Source organism: Osmerus eperlanus, chromosome 2 (genome assembly GCF_963692335.1).
Source record: "Osmerus eperlanus chromosome 2, fOsmEpe2.1, whole genome shotgun sequence".
Taxonomy (NCBI): domain Eukaryota; kingdom Metazoa; phylum Chordata; class Actinopteri; order Osmeriformes; family Osmeridae; genus Osmerus; species Osmerus eperlanus.
This window is the reverse complement of record NC_085019.1, coordinates 21,590,052-21,608,192: the sequence shown is the minus strand read 5'-3', so window position 1 is coordinate 21,608,192 and position 18,141 is coordinate 21,590,052. Positions and strand designations below refer to the sequence as shown.

At 46.1% G+C, this 18,141-nt stretch overlaps 1 long non-coding RNA gene across 1 annotated transcript; it reads right to left on the bottom strand.

The window, feature by feature from the left end:
* Positions 1–5,515: 5,515 nt before the first annotated feature.
* LOC134015136 (uncharacterized) lies at positions 5,516–17,223 on the bottom strand. Its single transcript, XR_009929066.1, has 3 exons — positions 16,161–17,223; positions 10,543–10,626; positions 5,516–5,552 (listed from the first exon to the last, which is right to left on the bottom strand). It is a non-coding gene; the product is annotated as an uncharacterized LOC134015136 (long non-coding RNA).
* Between the last annotated feature and the right edge of the window lie 918 nt (positions 17,224–18,141).

Here is an 18,141-nt window from a genome sequence, read left to right as displayed (position 1 = left end):
AGAGCTCTCATATTTCCTCCAGATGAAGCTAGTAACAGTAATGAGAGGCCTGTATATTTAGACCGGGAGCAGAGTGAGATGTAGGTCAGCCAGTGCTGTCCTCAGCTCCATATCCAGCACCCCAGCCAGGCCAGCCAGCACGCTGACATGACCTTCAACAGGCCCTCAGCCACCAGCTCCAGGCCCCCTCTGTCTGCAGCTGCTGCTGGCCTGGGATCAGTGAGAGGCCTGGACGCTGGGCTCTCAACACCAACACGACACACCGCGACCGTCCTGACGCCACAGCGCCAACGTTCGGCTTCATAGGGGGCCACGATGGTGAACTCCGACTCCTTGACCGTTTGTTTTGCCCACCAGGACAACCTGATGCACGGCGTTCACAAGTGTCCAACATGAACACGTGAATACATATTTGCCCCTTTGCTTTTGAAACATTGGCTGTGGGCTCCTGGGCAGGGCAAGTGGTGCTCCCACACTAACACAACACTGAGGAGGACTGGGGGGTGCCGGGGAGGCTGGGAGACTGGGGAGGCTGGGGAGGCTGGGGAGGCTGGAGAGGCTGGGGAGGCTGGGAGGCTGGGGAGGCTGGGAGACTGGAGAGGCTGGAGAGGCTGGAGAGGCTGGGGAGGCTGGGAGGCTGGGGAGGCTAGGGAGACTGGAGAGGCTGGGGAGGCTGGGGAGGCTTGGGAGGCTGGGGAGGCTGGAGACTGGAGAGGCTGGGAAGACTGGAGAGGCTGGGGAGGCTGGGGAGGCTGGGAGGCTGGGAGGCTGGGGAGGCTGGAGAGGCTGGGAGGCTGGAGAGGCTGGGAGGCTGGAGAGGCTGGAGAGGCTGGAGAGGCTGGAGAGGCTGGAGAGGCTGGGGAGAAGCTACAGGCTCGGGAACCAGGTCTGTGAGCAGAACAGTGGAGCTGACTACCTCACCATGGCATTCCTATCTGTGCTCTGTGTTTAAACCCACAGAGCCACACCCTGACTAACACAAATACACACTCTCTCCCTCTCTCTCTCTCTCTCTCTCCCTCTCTCTCTCTCTCTCCCTCTCTCTCCTTCTCTCTCTCTCTCTCCCCCTCTCTCTCTCTCTCTCTCTCTCTCTAGGTCTCACACATACTTCCAGACTCTCCATTTCCTCTACAACCAAGCCAAACTGGCTGTGAGAGTGTTCTGACTACTCCTAGGTGAAACACTGATCAGGTGGATAAAACACAGGCTGAATTGATGTGTCCATTTTCTACTGCATAATTGGCCAACCTCCCCTCAACACATCCTGGTCCCCTATACTCTACTGCCCTCTCTTCTACTCCCTTTTCCTCTCCTCTGCCCTCTTTTCCAATCTCTGCTCCTCTTCTCTCCTCCCCCCTTCCTCTTTTCTTCTCTCCTCCTCTCCTCCCCTCCTCTCCTCCCCCACCTCTCCTCCTCTCCTCCCCTCCTCTCCTCCCCTCCCCTCCCCTCACCTCCCCTCCTCTCATCTCATCTCATCTCATCTCCTCCCCTCCCCTCCTCTCCCCTCCTCTCCTCTCCTCTCCTCTCCTCCCCACCTCTCCTCCTCTCCTCTCCTCCCCTCCCCTCCCCTCTCCTCCCCTCCCCTCTCCTCTCCTCTCCTCTCCCCTCTCCTCTCCCCTCCTCCCCTCCTCTCCTCCCCTCCCCTCCCCCTCCCCTCCCCTCCCCTCTCCTCTCCTCTCCTCTCCTCTCCTCCCCTCTCCTCTCCCCTCCTCCTCCCCTCCTCCCCTTCTCTCCTCTCCTCCCCTCCCCTCCCCTCCTCCTCTCTCCTCCCCTCCTCTCCTCTCCTCCCCTCCAGCTGCAGCTGATTTGTCCCAGTAAAGGCACATTTCGTGTCGAGGTTTCTAATGTCAATGGGGGCCCCTCTCGTTCTCTCTCCAGCACATTGTACACAAACATTTGTGTGTGCCTATGTATATTCTAGCTCAATTATGTAATTTGCGCTCGCTCACGCGCGCGCCCGTGTGTGTGTGCGCACGGTAGCCATGGCAACAGCACAACATATCAGCGGCCGCAGAACGGCGCCGGGGCTGCGGGCGGTGCCAGGGTTCCGCCAAAGCGTGATCCGTGCCAGTGGTTACACGGGCGCAGGGAGGAGGGGAGGAGGAGACTACGACAGAGAGGCTCTCGCCCACATCCAGGACATATTAACACACCCGCACACTTCGCTTACACACCGCTCACGACCCGTCCCCCATGCACACGTATGTGCACACGCGTGATGCATGACAGCGTCTCTCGCTCCTTCGCAGAACGCACACGCACACACTGGATATCCTCCTATTCTTCTTGGCAGAGGCCTACCATGGCACTAGCAGTAGGAATCCATTCTCCACGGGTGCCCGGACAGCTGCGCCGGTACTGAATGAGACACAGTTGGGTTCGCTCTTCTCTGCTTGCGGAGCCAGATAAAAACGACATGCTACTTAATTCAAATCTATATTCCCTCCTGCCAAAATAGAACCCATTCATCCTGCCATTGTCTACACCAACGAGCAATGTGCTGGATTCTGCACAAAACTGACGTAAATTCTCTTTCTGCAGGCCCACACTGTCCCCTACCCCCATCAGCGATGTGCAATTGGAAAATGGTCTGGAAAACGTTAATGACCAAACAAAGAACTCTTTGTCTTTCAACCGGTATCTAGCTAGAGCTTCACTGTACCTAGCGATACAAATCTATATACATGTATTAGTCCCTACATACAAGCCCTCGTGGAGGTAGTAGGCCAGGCCTTAACAGAGACTAAAGCTCTTTTCATAACAGGTTAGATCAGTCAGATAGAACTACAGCTAACAAGGAAGAGGAACTACAAAAACCACAAAAGATGCTCGATGGCAGACTGCAGACCTGGGTCAACTAAAGCATTTTATTTATTCCACTGGTGTAATGAATGAAGGGGCTTTGGCCAAGGCCAGTGGTAAGGGTAAGGGCAGGGGCAGGGACGGGGGCAGGGGCGGAGGAAGGGGTGGGGGTGGGGCGAGGGTCCATAGGGGCGAGTTTGGGACGGTGTTTACGATGTTTGAGGAGGCTGGGGTTCCCCTGTGAGATCGGGAATGAATAAGTAAAAGGAACAGCATGTCTCAAGGAGCATCTGGCATTATCTCAAGGTGTTCCCATGACACCGCCACGAGACACCGCCGCGGCCAATCAGTGACTCTGGTTTCAGCGCATCTCTGGGACAGGAGAGCATCATGAAGGCTGTCGATCCAGTCCGTGCCCAAGGCAATCCAAAATGAACACATGAGACATGCTTTGCTCAAATACATCTCTCTGATTGGTTTTTGAGTCCAACCAGGAAGGAATGTCCTGCGCACATTTGAACCCTCAGGACAATAACATAATTATTCAATATGTTTGCCTGGGAAATTTAAGAACAGGCAATAACGCTAATTTTCCCTTCCCTTTGCTGGCTGGTGTTCGGAACTATGCACTCTGTGCACTATTGGCCTATTTTATGATTGGGTTTTGCATTATTGGTTTACACTGCAGGTAAAACAACAGGGAGCGTACCTCTGAAATGCCATTGGGTGTAACTACCATTTCTGACAGGCAACTGGGTCCCTGCAACTCAAGCTAATCCAGTGATAACCACACACAGGCCTAATCAGCATTAAGTCATGGGACGAAAGGTTTATGGTCTGTGTGTGTGTGTGTATGTGTGTGTGTGTGTGTGTATAAGTGTGTGTGTTTGTGTGTCTTTAATTCCAAAAAATCCAACATTTCTGTTTATTCAGACTGTGGTTCCATCAGATTTTAATCCCCTCAGCAGCTGCTCCAACTCATTTTCCAGAGCAGGAGAGAGGGCGAGAGAGCACAGGCCTAAAGCAGGAGAGAGGGAGAGAGAGGGAGAGCGGACAGGCCGAGAGCAGGAGAGAGGGCGAGAGAGCATAGGCCTAAAGCAGGAGAGAGGGAGAGAGAGGGAGAGCGGACAGGCCGAGAGCAGGAGAGAGGGAGAGAGACGACAGGCCGAGAGCAGGAGAGAGGGAGAGAGAGGACAGGCCGAGAGCAGGAGAGAGGAGAGAGAGGACAGGCCGAGAGCAGGAGAGAGGAGAGAGAGAGGACAGGCCGAGAGCAGGAGAGAGGGAGAGAGAGGACAGGCCGAGAGCAGGAGAGAGGGAGAGAGAGGAAAGGCCGAGAGCAGGAGAGAGGGAGAGAGACGACAGGCCGAGAGCAGGAGAGAGGGAGAGAGAGGACAGGCCGAGAGCAGGAGAGAGGGAGAGAGACGACAGGCCGAGAGCAGGAGAGAGGGAGAGAGAGGACAGGCCGAGAGCAGGAGAGAGGTAGAGAGGGGGGTGAAGGGTGGAGAGAGAGGACAGTGAGAGAGGAGTCCGGGAGGGAGAGAGGGAAAGAGGAGGGTGTGCAGGAGAAAGGTTGGAAGGCCACATCACGTAATAAACGGATGTGTTCAGTGAGAACGTGGAGCTTTAAGACTGCGTTGATAAGGGAGATTTCAACATTAATCACAAACAAGGATCCCATTAATTCAATGGGATTTTCACACAAAACATTGCAACCCATTCCATTCTATGTGAACCGTGCATAATATTTTTACTCAAAACACTGCAAGACCAAACATCCTAATATGGGTTAGATAATGAAGTAGGAAAATATAATCTATTTTACTGGAGCAACATAGCCTACCGCAATATATATATATATATATATATATATATAGTCACTTAGCTTATAAATGGAGAGTCACGCAATAAACTGTTCTCAGTTCAACCATGAACTCCCATTAAGGACCAAAAATGTATAGCTACAGATTAAATCTCAAAACATACACAATTAAAAAAAAAGATGTAGTTGCTTGATAATGCTCTAGATAAAGATTAGGTCATATGCTAAACAGCTATAACCATTCTATAGCAGACACTCAAATTAAACTGCACAGTGAGCCAAGACAGAACAAATAATGGTAAAGTTCAAACTTTTCAATACGTTATCCAAGTTTCTCATTTCGAATATTGAATGAACAATTACATTTGACTCTTCTTACTTCTGCAACGGCCGATAGTGACCGAGATTCACACAGCCTTACGCACCATTGAAAGCTGCATATCTAATTAAGATCTATAACAATTTCTCAGTTGTTTTGTCTCCCACCTACATGTTTCCGTTTTTTGGAAAGTATAACTCAAAATATTTAATCCATTCCATGTATGTAGTATGCGTTAGATGAGGAGACGAGAGGATGAAACATGAGGCCTATTTTAAACCAGTCGTTATGACTGCATACAGCATATTTTTTCCACTTCGGGCCTAGTTCATCGTACTTGCCTACATTGTATGGAAAATGCATGTGCAAGCGATGAATCAATTGGACTTGAACGTGAATTTAAATGGTAAGTTTAGTAAGTTCAAACAACAAAACTGAGACGATTTCTCCCTCTCTGAATAGAAGTCAAAAGAGTGAGGTCAAATGACGACCTTTCATCTCTGCCTGAACAAACGCAACATTACACACATCAGAAATATAAAATATGTACCTATCAAATAAAAAGTTCGGACTTACCACTAATGCATTGTTTAGAAGGTGAGTAGGGTAATACTTTAGAGTGGCGAGGGAGTTAGGTAGCGGGGGAGAGAAGGGCTCCCGCGCGCGGCCAGGGGTCACCGTCGGCGGGCAGGAGAGCAGAGGGAAGAGGATGTTAACATGACGTAAAAGAATATGAGTTAAGCACATTTTATTAGTTGCATAAAGTTATGGAACATAACGGATGATGAACAGTAGTTTAAGCAAAGGCAAAGGGGAGATCAGAAATGAGTTCTTAAGCATCGGCCTGGGCGGGAATAAGAGCAGTCCTACTCGCATGCTTAAGGCTACCCGATTACTGCAACACTAGCATCAAAAACACAAGTTATTTTAATTAAGATCATAATAATACACTGAACTCAAACTAACGTTTTCATGAAATCGTATTTTCTGATTAACAACAATAAATCATCATTATTTACGTCGTGATTGTTACCATTATAATGCCAGAGTAGGTCTCGTCGTTGTACCGTAGGCCTATTATTATACTTTACCACTTCAAGACTATACCATGCTTCAGACTAATAATAAACGACTGAAAGTGCAGCCTATCTTAACCTCCCCTCAAACCTATCCGCAACTCCCCTCCATTACGCACAAGCTCGAACGTCTTACCACAGCTGCTTTCCAGCAAAGCTTTTATCGCCGTTAATAATTCATTCGATTGTTTACACGTGTTGCCATATTTGAGGTTCAAAGTAGTTTTCACATTTTTTACTACAATTAAATAAACACAAATGTGTGCCTCACTGTCAGTCAGCGCTGCCCAGTGTGCGGGACACAGGAGTCTCGAGGACAGGGGAATGCTGGATAGTCATTCTGAGAAAGGCGCGTGCAGGGAAAAGCGTTGAAGTTAGCCTATTTCTTTCTTTGTTGCACATCCAAAGATAGGAAGATAGAGAAAAATAGATGAAGAAATGTGCAATAATGATAGTTACAATGCGAAACTTCAGTGCTATCTTAAGATTGCCCAAACTATTTTCAATCCATCTGCATGTGTGCAGCACTTGTGCAATGCTTGTTCTGTTGTCAATTAATGTTAATCAACAGGAAATATCTCTGGCTTGATGCAAACCTTGATTCTTAGCCTATAGCGTTCATAGAATTGTGTAAAACAATTACAACACGTGCAGAACTAGTCTAGTCTACTACCAGCTTTACTTAGGCTACGTTGACCGTCAATTATAGGCCTACCTACAAATCAAACTAGGCCCGCTTCACTTCAACAAAAACAATAATCTAGGGGAAATGTTATTCAAATCACTTATATCATACGTAGGCTATGTTAATCTAAAAGCTCTGTAAAAACAGTACAATATTGTACCCATTCAACTTTTTTAATAGAAAGCAGACTGCACTACCCTGCCAGTGCCCAGAAACACACCCTGTTACTGCCTCGTCAGAGGCAGAGAGTCAAATGTTTTAATAAAATCACTGTAAAAACAGGAATGAATTAGACATCACACAGCGCTTGCCTTGGCAGTCTACTGCCCTACACAGCCAAGGAATAAACAAGTTAGCTTTGGAAGAGGGATAGGCCGATCTCCAACAGTTGTAAGTTGCAGACCAGTAGGCCCTATAGTGTCTTTTTTTAAAGGCTGCGCGCTCTCACTTACTGCCCCTTCTCACCGTCACCCGTTTCCGAGGCCAGCCGAGTGAAACTTTTAAGTAAGACTATGTAATTTTAAACCTCAGTCCACAGTCTCTGCATTCGACTTTCTCCTCCTCCTCCTCCTCTCCCCATACTTTTATATCAAATAGATTCGAGTGAAGCGCCATTTTCTCTCCAAATCCATGTGCAATGGAACGCACAAGTCCAGAGAGGAGAATTACAATCTACAGTACAAAGCCTACAGAGTATATCTAATGCTCCCAAAAGGACACCAAAAATCGAAATAAACTCTAATTCTAAGCCTTCAAAACAGTCCCAACGGAAGATCAAAATAGGCTATTCAATCCCGCGACACCGATAATAACCAATGACAAAATAATAAGGACTTTTACCTGTGTCAAGCAGTACGGGGAGTACATGGTTATTTTTAGAAATCAAAATTGGAGAGCTTATTTAAGTTGGATGGAAGTTCGCTGTAGTGCTGCATTGCAATCGCTCGCAGTCCTGTTTCGATCCCTCCACGCTGTAGCTTACAGTAACCCCGCCTTGGAGTCTGAAAGTGAACGCTTGCACAAACTTCGGGGGGAAAAAAAGTTTTTTCTTCCACCCTCCCTCTCTCTTCTCGCGCACGGCACAGAACTATCGGTACAACGACATTTGTATAAACGGTGGCAAGTGTTTCGTATCAAAAACGGCCTTCGTACTTACTGCAGAAAACACAACACTGTTTTTATAAATATTACGTAGTATAAAGTCGAGTGTGATTACTTTGAAGATGTGTGGAAACTTATGCAACAAGGTGGCTTGTCTGTTCAAGTTTAGGTAGGTGCCAAAATGAATCAATAGGCTACATTTTACTGTGGAGTTGTGGACAGTGTTTTTGCGGACCAAGAGCAGAGCGAGGCAACCAGAGACTTTAGACCTGTAATCACGACTAGAGAGTATGCCACAACGTTACCGTTGGCTCACCTGACATTTATAGATGTTGACTTGGGGAAAAAAGTGGCAAATATGACGCCAGATGCAAAGGATAAAAAACAAGTTGTTTTTGTGTGTGCTTGTGTGGTACATAACATAAATATTATTCAAAAACATGGTGCATGATTCACTGAAAAAAATGAGACCGAAGTAAACAATGATATTTCTCTCTTACACACAAGCACACACATAAGCACTTGGAGAAATAATTAAGTACTTCACACAAAGTAATAAAAAGAAACTTTTGGATGAGGTCCTGAGTGTGTTAGGGGTTTGGTGTGTGTGTGTGTGTGTGGTGGTGGAGGAAGAGAACAAGGGAGGGTGTGGTGAAATCATTGTGGCGAAGTGGATCTGAAATTTGGATCTGACACTGGAGTCCCCCAGATTTATGAGGGCCTACTGCTTGTGCATTGACACTGCAGGTCTCTGCTCCAGAAACAAAGAGATATGGGCTCTGTGTGGCCAATTACTGCACACAACCAACCAGGGGAGCCAAAGAAGGAGGGAGGAGAGAGAGTGAGAGAGAGAGAGAGAGAGAGAGAGAGAGAGAGAGAGAGAGAGAGAGAGAGAGAAAGTGTGTGGTCAGGGGTATGTGTAGACCACATAACCCTAACCTCCCTCCCCCGGCCGCACAAGGTCATAATATCAGCATTCCTTTCCGGATGATTCTGTGTCTGAATATGGCAGGTCGAGGACTGATATGACCCACGTTAGCTGGATCTAATGGCACTGATGGCTCTGCTGGACTGCAATACATTTTGCTGATACAAAGTAACGACCCCCTGTAAGCGCCCACAAACACACACACATACACCCCCCCCACACACACACACACTCTCAGTTCTGGAGTCATTAAATCTAGTACGCAGGACCACAAAAGTGAAAGGTTACAATGAGTGGTTTGAGAAGGGGATAAGGAAAAGTAAAAAGCGAATCCCTTCCTCTCTTTTATAGAGTGGAGTTGAATTCGACACACTCAAACGCTCATCCACCAACGTCCCTTAAACGAGTCCCACATTTAGCGGTCTATGTGAGTAAATCTCTCATTAAGCAACACATGCCAGAGCCATATGCTATGGTGGGTGAGACTGTGGCTCTGCCTCCTCACACGCTCAAACATACATATTTGCTGTGCTTCCACCACTAAGAGTAGTAAACTCATTAGCTGGTTTGCTGCCGCGTACAGAGAATCCTTAACAAGAGTTATTTGTCTTATGTCCTGTGGTTAAAGACAGACATTTTTCCTAACGATGACAGCAGTCATATCATCTTGGGTGCCTCCTTGTCAAGTCCTACCAATTTGTTCAGGATTGCGACACTGCAGTTCACATTAAATGGTTGAGTACTGATAAAAACCATTTGTGCTTCTTCGACTATGACTAGGCCTCACCCAGGCCCCCTAGTCCTGCTAGTTCAACGTTTTGGACTACAAATAAAGTATGTCAAGAGAGGATGGAAGACCAGGAAGAAGAAAGATATTCCTGTCAACAGAAGGTATCCTGCTATCCTACAAGACACACATGGTTCTCTTCCTATCATATCTCCAAGACCTCCCCATGAGGTGAGAGGACTGGGGTCTGCCTCCCCCCAACCACCCCCCACCCCCCACCCCCCCCCACCGCCCCCCCACCCCTTTCCAACCCATGTTGTTCTTGAACTCACTGGCCCCAATGTCCAACATGGCCGCTGCGATGCCCCTCCCCCTGAACTTCTCCACCAACCAGGATCCTCAATTACCTCGATTATGGTTCGTTTCTGTACCCCGAGACACATGATACACACTCTATAGCCGCCCAGACTCCCTCTCTCACAGAGACTTGGCATAAGGCTAGCTCGCTGGAAACAAAGAGCAGGGAGAGAGAGCTGGCTCCTAGCTCATTAACAATCACATGTTCAGTCACCCACAGACTCCCACAAACCTCCATCCTCGCTTCTCTCTTTTTATCACCGGTTCAGGCCCGATTGCTATAAATCCAATGCGCTCTCTGGGCGGAATTTAATGGTGTTTTTTTGTGTGTTTTTTTTCCAACTGTATGTCGTTTTCGGGAGGAGTTGGGGTGTGTGTGTGTGTGTGTGTGTGTGTGTGTAAGGGGGGGGGGGGGTGGCGAAGGTTAAGGAGTGAGCGAGTCGGGGTCTTTTTCGTTTTACTGAACTCGGCTTGCCGTGCATTTTCGTTCTAATTTTCATTCCCACGAGGCCCGGGCACTTCGGCAAACTTGCAAAGGGCCCCCGTTTTTTTTTCTTTAATGTGCGAGTGGAAATAATGATTGTAATGGTTTGCAGCTGAGAAACGGGGAGCTGTGAATGACATTATGATTGTGGTGCAATTACCAAGAGCATGAAACAAACCTTGAGTCAAAATAATGACTCAAATAACACATTTAATAATAATAATAATAATAATAATAAGCCTACCCTATAGGAATCTGAAACTACAAAGCACTCAGGCATCCCCGGTCCTCTGGAGGGGTCCTCGTTCACCAGGAAGGATTCGGTGGCCTGAAACAGAACACACTAGTCATCCACAGTGCCAACGCACTAACAGCCCTATAAATACGGGTCATTTCAAATGATACCAACAAGAATAAATAGTACGTTCAAGACTTTTTAATGCACATGTTATTGTCACAATCATTGTAGAGCAGCTTCGTTCTATTCCCGTCATGACTGTCATGATTTCGTCAACCAGTTCTGATGTTCTGACAGTTCTGTATCTGACTGTGGCAGTGATGCAGGGCAGCCCAGTCTATAAACCAGCAGGACAGACACTGACAAAGAGGTAGTCTGGGTCCGTTTATACAGGACACAGATGCACAGAAACACAGATAAACACACACACACACAGACAAACAGATGCAAAAGCCTCTCCCGTGTCTTGCTGACTCTCTCCTGTTTCACACTCAATGGCCATGGCGTTAAAACGTCTTTGACGAAATTCGATCATAACATAGCATTGTTTCCATTCGGCTTGGTATATTCGTGCACTGTGGAACCAGCTCGGCCTTCCGAACTGGATAAACATCCCATTCCAAATCGGCAGCGATCCACTGCGGCAGAGCGGCCCAGCCCAGGCATGGGAGGAGGCCGAGCGACTGAAGGCCGAGGCCGAGGCTGAAACCTGAGGTCCCGAGTCCTCTCACAAAGCCGTGGACGTGAAGGTGTTCCCTACACTTCAGGAGAAACTCTTTCCATCCTCTCATATGCACACGCATGAATTGAAAGCACAGGAACGGCAGATGAATGCACGACCCCCCCCCCCCCACGCTCGCTCGCACGCGCGCGCTCACACACACGCGCACGCTCACAAACGCTCACAGACACGAACAGAAACACACAACACTATAATAAGTCCCAGACTTTGGCTAACCAAACTGTGGCTAGAAACACAGGCTATTCATATCCTCAGCAATGAGAGGTTACAGCTCTTGTCTTCTTTCGCTCCCTTTTAACAGTGAAAGGCCTCCCGTCCATGTGCGTCTGTATTTCTGTGCGGTGTGTGTGTGTGTGATTAGGATCTCTTTAGCTCATGTGCGCACACACACACACACACACAGTTTTCTTGTTCCATCTTAGCCCAGCGCTCCAAGCTTCAGTCCTCATGTCATGACTGCTTTAGCCTTGCTACGATGCGGTAACTTGGCTGAACAGAGCTAGATTGCAGGTCTTCCAAAAACAGGGTCACAGAATACTATGAAAATACTTTCTATGGCATTAGGCCTTGACTCAGCGCTCTGAGCTGTCGCCATTAATATCATGAAAACAACTTGAGCAAAACCATTTGAAACCGTTTGTCCCTCTAAATGCTGGCCTCTCTCCCTCTCTCTCTGCTCCCCAGCATTTAACAGGCCTTGGTTCAACTGCAAAATGTGCTCAACTCCGCTAATGAATATCTGCCTGTCCAGCGATTTTAGCCATGGAACTAGTCATGTAAATACTTTAGACTTAGAGTCTTTAGAGCATAACAATATTTGTGGAGAGATGACTATTTAACACTAAGAAACAGTGTTTTAGATTTGAAGTACATGTTTACAGTAGGTGTGATAACACCTGACTGAATAAATGGATAGTTAAGAGCTGGGTATGTGTGTGTGTATGTGTATCCGTGTGACTGTGTGTATATGCATTGCATGTGTGCGTTTGTTTGGGTATGTGCCTTTCCATGTGGATTTGAATACATTCCAAATGCACACACCTTTCTCTCTCTCTCTCTCTCTCTCTCTCTCTCTCTCTCTCTGTCTCTGTCTCTCTCTGTCTATTTCTCCACGGTACAGACTCTCTCCATACCAGATGAGGGGCACGGTTTGTTCGAGGCGGGCGCTGATTGTTTGATGTAGCTCCCCATAGCACTGGCCCCCTTCTTCCTGTCTGTGTGTTTTTATGGAGCATGGTATCAATTATAAATGCCACCCTTTTCTATATATAAGTGGCATATGCCTGATCCATATGGCCTGCCTTGAGCAGAAATGGTCTCAAGGCCTCCCTTAATTAACACTTAAAAAGCAGGAGAAAAATATCCGTTTTTGATGACCCAGATTGAGTGAATTGCTCAATTCGAATCAGGTTGACCAGAACTATCAGCTGATTGATATTGGTTTTCTGCACAGTGCATACTCAATTGAGTATATGGTGGTGTGGACTGATGTTTTGAGCCTACCTCAAATTAAATACATTTTTGGTGTACAGTATGATCATCCTGTGTGGACGTCATATAATATCATCCATCGCTGCACTAATCACCACACTGCATATGGTTTTGGAAGGGATGATTGCTCTCTTATGGCACTGGATTCATGAGAACACATACTATCAACCATACACACACACATACACACACTACAAAAGCAACTGACCTGCCAACGTGTATTTTCTTTTCTCGTCATTCATGATCGAGAAAGACAAAAGTCAGTCGGCTGTGTCTTGCTATCGCACTGCTACCCTCAACATGTACTGCTAGCAGTGCTGGATTCTAAATCACAGGTCTTCACCTGCTGTCTCTTGTGCCGTATTTGCTGCCTCTCCCTTGCTCTGCTCAGGGGCTAGGACCTCTTTCTATACCCAGTAACAAGCTAACCAACCTGTGCACATGTGGCAAACACTTCAAAGACAAGGAATGAGGGGAGGAGGAAGTTGTTTGTTAAAAAATGTGGGGGGAAAAATATGAAAGGAGAAATTTACGTTGTGTGAGACCACGCCAGAGCCACCTCAGGGAGAAATGCTGGGAAAATGAGATATTTTACACCTGCATCTCAGGAGAAGAGGGGCAGGAGCGAGAGAGAAGGGAGGGTAATTAGGAGTGTGTGCATGAGTGTACGTGTGTGGTTTGTGTGTGTGCTTGCGTGCGTGCGTTTGCATTAAGAATTTTAAATTGCTTATTGTTTTAAAAACTCTTTCGGCTTCACCATTGGTGCTTTCATGCTTACATCCAATTGCTAAGTCTGGTATCTGATGCCAGGTCCTACTGATTACCCAACCTCGTGGTGAATACTTTAAGAAAAATTTTGAAAAATTGAAAATGCTTATGCTGATACACTGATAAATGGCCTGCGAGGGAAAATAGTTATAATGAATAACAATATTGGCTCGGACAACTAATCAGAAACCCGGACCAAGCCAACCACGATAAATACACCTATTGTTAGAAACATTCTTTCAAATTAAACAAGGTGGGCAGGAGACACCGACTCGGTTCCAAACTAAACAGATTAAAATGACTCACTTAAGACTTGGTATGCAGTCTGTAGTGTGCTGAGACCAACATGTTGTCGACTAGGTGTGAGGCCGATGTGTTCGACTTAATCTAGAGAGCATCATTAATGGGATCTGCCTTCTCACTGAGAAGGAGCTGCCGGTCTGTGGGTGGAAGGTCGTCACATTTTGCCTTGGGATCAAACCCAGGTCTGTATCAAAGAAGCATGAGGATCTACCATTCGATTAAGAGGGATTCCCTTTCTTGTGGTCAGAGCGCAACCAGGAGAACATGGTTCCAAACCGGCTCTGCTTTGTTTACCCCTCCTAACTGCAAGAAGACCATTCACAACTTCTCTCTGCTTCCTTTGCTATCGGCAATGGCTCAATCCAAACCCTTTTCAAAACACGTTTCCATCCGTCTGGTCATCGCTACAATCTGTAGGCTGCAGGCCACTTTATCCCAGACTATTGACGGGCGTGTGGAGAAGATGGAAGGATGTTCACATCTATATTCTGATGACATCACCTGCAGGAGCAGGAGAGAAGGCAACAGACTGGAAACAGACTGTTTGATCACATGCGGAATATGTAAGAACGTATAAGCATTCACACACACACACATCGCAGAAGCGCAAACAAACCCAGCTTTACGCACGTATGCGCACCGAAACACACACACATACGTGATAACAACCAGGTTGAAAAGAATGCTCAAGTCTGACCCAAACCAACCTCATCAAAACGAACCAAATTGTGAATGAATACAAAAAAAGAAGGGTAAGTTGAGAATGGGACACAATCCTGATGCTGTATGTACTGGTGGAGAAGGATCTTAGCCAGAGGGAGAGAAGATCATTCTGATGGACACATGTCAACTACTCGTCCCTGAGGACTGATTCAGCTGACATGGAGAAAATGACAGGCAGACTCTCTGAACTTTTCTTAAAAAGAGGTGATTTGCTAAGTAGCTGAATAGCAAATCACTCTAATCCCACATGAGGCCTGTCCTGAATTTGGTATTTAATATTTTTTTACTGATGAGATAGCCTACTTGGACCAGTGCCATGTCAGAATGCAAGTAAACAAATAATTATTCACCCTGATAATTTACCATATTTATCTGCAAATAGAATCCTTCATAAAAGTGTGTGGAGCTTTGAGGTTGCATGTCTGTGGTGCATAAGCTATCAAACTCAGATGAAAGTCAAGAACTCCTTGAACAACACATTCATTTTCAATTACTCTTTTGGAACCTGTTTATTAGCCTGCAGTCACAAACACATGAGCGTCACATGACATAATCACAATTAATTAACCTCCCCACAAAAATTGCTCTCCTAGTTTACCTACATTCATATCTATGGTAGTAATCAGTTTAGTAATTGGAAATTTGTCAAACTTCTAATCATAGTTACTTGATTAGTTAGTTGTAGGTTTGGAACAATGTTACAAGGTATAGGCTAGGCTACTAGGCCTTGAAACTGGCCCCAAAATTATGCAAGTGTCTGAAATATAGAAAATTCAGGTGGAATCCATAAAAAGCCCATTGGACTGGATTATTTGTTTATTTTAATATGTTACTATTTGTTCCTTAACGTCCAGCACGCCAGGATTCTTGAAGGGGATCTAGAATAATGCGCAATTACGCACAATCCATACGTAGCTAAAACAAAACCACTAGCTGCAAGGGCAAAAATTATCAATGTCCTCGTTCAACAACTTATGTCGTGTAATAGCCAATTCTGTTTCTGTTTAAAACAAACGTATAATATGTCAAAATCTCAGCCACTAGTCCCTGTCTGTTTTTGCACAGTCGCTGTCTTACACGCTTGTGAAACGCTGTTGTATCTAAAACATAGATCAAAGACGACAGTTGAGGAGAGCAGTGCTGCACTTAGTAAATAAGAAGGCACGAGGGGGATGACCGCGAGCTACCCATGATGACTGGCAGCGGGCACCCTATGGAATGGTGGAAAGTTCACTTTGTGTAAAGTTAGGAAACGAAAATATATTGTATAGGGTACCTGAAGGCTTTTTAATCCGGCATATGTGTATTACGCGGCAAACGTCGATCCTACACACAGGATCAGATATTACTTAAGAAGCCCAAATACTGCTTTAGAGACGTTGATCTACAAACTTTGGACAATATTAAAATGATAGCAAATAGGCGTCCACAAAACTTCGATAACCTTATACATAGTAAATACTGCTTTAGTACTACTTTTGCTATAGCACATAAGCAATAGCAATTAACTTTCTATTCGTGTTTAAGTTAAATACATTTTTTCAGCCAAAGCCGGAGATGCATAGATGGGTAAATTATTGATTTACACAGCACGTACCATTGTGGAGCAGGGAAAAGTGCCAACAGTCTCAAAGACCCATTTTCCTTTCAAAAAAGTTCAGCTTCCAAAAGAGGAGAGAGAGAGAGGGGGGGGGAGAACCGCTCCGTTTCTTCTGATTCTTCTGATACCGGAAGCAAAATATCCCTCTTATGGTACGACCCGTGGCCCGGGGAACATTTTATATATTGTGGCTAAATCTTCTCCACAACCGGGAAACGGATTATCCAAGGCGAACGGTTCTTATTTTTTTTTCATTCGTGGAGTTTATGTCTGCAGTCAACACATGTTAATTCCATGAAAACAACACACTCCTCCTCGGTGTCAATACTGTGAACGTGGTGCGGTCGCTTGTCAGCGTGCCTTCCTAGCTGTCCCCGCTGCCCAATGTCCTGCGAAGCAGCGCCGTTTGCGGTGTGACAGTCTTGTCAGCACCCGAGTAAAAAAGCAGAAGTCTCGCAATGCAAGGGCACCGAGAGTAAGTAGTCTCTGCTTACGCGCTCACAAATCAGCTGTTGCTCCTTGGTGCCTCAAATGGACTATGTAGCGCTATATCCTCTGCTTCTCGTGATTAAAAAGCCGGTATTCCCTTTGGTCCCTCTCCACCTGTTCTCCAGTGGCCGGAGAAACTCGGGGCGAAAATGGAGCCTGCAACTGCCACAACTATGGAGGTTTGCTACATCAGAGTTTTCGAGACTTTACCATCATGAAATGCCAGCCTGGTGACTCGCGAGCCCGCGCACACGTATAAGTCTACAACTAATAACGAGAAGAGGGACGTTTGTGGAGTTGCACTGGTTGTCAAGAATAGTCTAAACAAATTCAAAGCTAAAAAAGAGGAAAGTGCTGTAACTGTCCAATAGCGCGTCGCGAGACGCAGCAGTGGATCGCGGCCGGGGAAGCGCGAGGGCTGGTGAATTATTAATAACCGTAGCGGTTCACAGTCTGTCGTGTTCAGTGAGTAACCGGGGCGGCAGCTGGGGGTTTAGAGGCATTAAATACGGGCTCAGAGTAAACCATGGACGGCATGGGATTAGTAGCCTCTCACCCGCAACAGTGGAGGCAGAGCGGGATGCAGAAAGGGAGGGGAGGAGGTAGCCTAGTAGCCGTTGATAAACAACAAAATAATAATTTAAACAGTGCAATGTAAACTACGCGTGTGCAAACCATTTCATTGAAAACGGGGTTAGGTAACATGTTATGATCCAATAAAATACGAAAGATAGACAGGAAATGTCTCATATTCACATAATAAGAGGATTTGTAAAGAATGCACCACATAGGCCTAACTGGTCCTTATTTAGTAGGCCTATTTTATTTATATAGGCCTATTTAAAATGAAAAGAACACGCTAGACTTATTATCAACAGAAGAAAACTTGGGACAAAGGGACAACGTTTAGAATACCCTACGTTTTTGCTCTACAAAATGAATGAATTGCTCTAATTGACACAGAATGAAGTGAAAATGAGATTTTCACCAATAATAAACTTTATTCGTGTGATAGGCCCTGATGCTATGCGTGTATAGAGTCCCCCTCATCCATCCACCTTCTGCAGACTAAGCAAAGAAGCGGCAGGTGCACGTGCTGATGATGTGATTGACTACATGCGAAGATAATAATGCAAACATCACACTGGCCAACAAAAGTTTATACAATCTTATCGGACCTTTATTGGAATTCATTATACAAAAATGTTGACCTTTTATGGTCAAAGGCGCACAGAGTCGCGCAAGCGCAGACATGATGCAGCTAATTATGAGAGCGCCCTAGGGATTGCAAATGCCAACTGTGGTTCCATATTCCCTTAGTCAGTTTATAAATTCATGAAGAGACATGAAAAACACAAACGACAAATTTACACCATTGGGCAGACAACAAATATATAACCAAAATGTAATGTAGCCTCTATTGACTGACCAAATGGCCAAAAGGAACATGGTGCTGTCTTGACATTAAATTGTAAGTTATGGGGAATAT